We start from the raw sequence: 2,402 nt of genomic DNA, 5'->3' as shown, positions 1-2,402 counted from the left end.
AATACTTTGTGTTATTTGTTGATGAATTCACAAGAATGACATGGGTATCCCTTATTAAGTTTAAACACGAGGTGTTTGATGAATTCAAGAAGTTCAGAATGAAGGTTGAGAATCAGAGTGGTCAGAAGTTGAAGATTCTTAGAACTGACGGTGGAGGTGAGTATAACTCCAAAGAGTTCCAGAAGTTCTGTGAGGAGAATGGAATTGAGCATGAGGTTACTGCTCCTTATACCCCTCAACACAATGGTCTTGCTGAAATAAGAAACCGCACTTTGCTTGATATGGTGAGAAACATGCTAAAGGAGAAGAAACTTCCTCAGAAGCTCTAGGGAGAAGCTGCTGCCACTGCAACGTATGTACTCAACCGATGTCCTACGAAGAAGTTGAAGGAAATAGTTCCAATACAGAAGTGGACTGGAGATAAGCAAAGTGTTAGTCATCTGAAGATGTTTGGTTCTGTTTGCTATAAACATGTTCCAGAAGCCAGAAGACAGAAGCTGGATGATAGAAGCAAAGTGATGATTCTGATAGGGTACCACAGTACAGGTGCATACAAGCTCTATTGTCCAAAAATCAATAAAATTGAATTCAGCAGAGATGTGATTGTGAAGGAATCAGAATTTTGGAATTGGGATAAGTCTCAATCTGATTCTGATGTTAGAACTTCTGAAAAAAGGTCAGAATTAAGAATTTCTGAAGTTGGAGTAAACTCTGACGTTGATTCTGATTTTGATAGTGATTCTGACTCTGGAGAAGACTCAGAAGATGAAGGTGACTCTGATGATCCAGACTCTGATGGTAATCCAGATTCTGGTGGCAATTCAGACTCTGGAAATATGCCAGATGTAACACCCCGATAATAATAAAATAATTATTTGAATTGAGTTAATAATTTAATTATTAATTTAATTAAATAATTGGAAATTTTATTATTATTTTTTTTTTTGAATTATTATTATTTTGGAATAATAATTATTGTTTGGAAAATATATATATGTTGGAATTAAGGAAAAAGTCCCATTGGGGAGTAAAAACATTTCACGTGAAAACAGAGAAAATCGTGAAAAGGGAAAAGGGCAGAGAAGAGGAGAAAGGAGCTGAAGAGCAAAGGTTGAAGAACGGAAAGGCTTGAAGCTCAAAGATTCGCCGGATTGTTAAGGTAAGGGGGGTTTATCGTCGATTAATGGGTATTTTGGGATAATATGTCATGGGTAGTGATAAGCCGTTAATTTGACCCTAATTGGGATTTGTAAATGTTGAAATATTGTTGGAGGAACTGTGCTGAAAGTTGAAATTAAATCGGTATTTGTGTGAGTAATGTTTTCCCGATCGTATAGCTTTTTACGGAATCGGAATCGGAGGTCCGGAAGTCCTCCAACGGCGGAATTCTGCATTCTGCCGTGTGTTAGCGCAGGAATGGTTGTTGGTCTGCGTTAACCGGTTAACCCAGGGTGTTAACCGGTTAACACTGTATTGAAATGTGAAAATATTGAGTTTTTTGCCTGTGTTAACCGGTTAACCCAGGGCGTTAACCGGTTAACGCTGTTGCATTTTGCCAGAAAGTGAGTTTTGCCTGCGTTAACCGGTTAACCCAGGGCGTTAACCGGTTAACACTGTTGCAGAGTGAAAAAATTATTGTTTTTAAATGTGGTGTACCTAATTGAGGGTTGGCCTATGTTGCCTATGGTGTAATAGGGATAAATTCCCGCTGTTTTGAGCAGTATATGAAATATTGAAATGTACTAATATTGTGGTTGTTGTTTGGCATAATCTGACATGCTTATGTGATGAAAGATTGATGATGTATAATGATGTACATGATGCTGTGAATGTATATATTATGCATGTATGTGTGAATGGACTGTTGTATGGCTCAGAGTGTGAGCATATATTTATTCTTGAATTACTGTTGATGTTGCATTGCTAGATGATTAGCATGCATGACATAGCCTTCGGGGCTGTAGCTAATTCCCATAGTGAGGAATTAGTGAGTGAACCATTGTGGGTTTGTTGTTGATGTTTGCATACTAGATGATTAGTGTGCATAGTCTAGCCTTCGGGGCTGTAGCTGATTCCCATGGTGAGGAATTAGTGAGTGAGTCACTAGGTCTCAAATGAGTGGGACTAGTGAGCTTAGTAGCCGTATCTGGAGGGATCGGTGAGCTTGAACTATATGTTCAAGAATAGTCGGTACCGCATGTGTAGAGTCTCATTGCATAAAAATATGTATGGCGTATAATATGAATGGATGTGTTCCAATATTATACGTGTGTTGTGTTGTTGTAAGTATGATTTGAGATTATACTAGTATTGTATATTGATGTTGAGTATGATGTTTAAGCCAATGAGCTATTACTGAATGTGTATTGCAATTAGGGTGATTGATGTGTTAATTACTTGGC

This window comes from Lathyrus oleraceus, chromosome 4, assembly GCF_024323335.1.
Source record: "Lathyrus oleraceus cultivar Zhongwan6 chromosome 4, CAAS_Psat_ZW6_1.0, whole genome shotgun sequence".
NCBI lineage: Eukaryota > Viridiplantae > Streptophyta > Magnoliopsida > Fabales > Fabaceae > Lathyrus > Lathyrus oleraceus.
The sequence above is the reverse complement of the archived record's forward strand: the minus strand, read 5'-3'. Positions refer to the sequence as shown.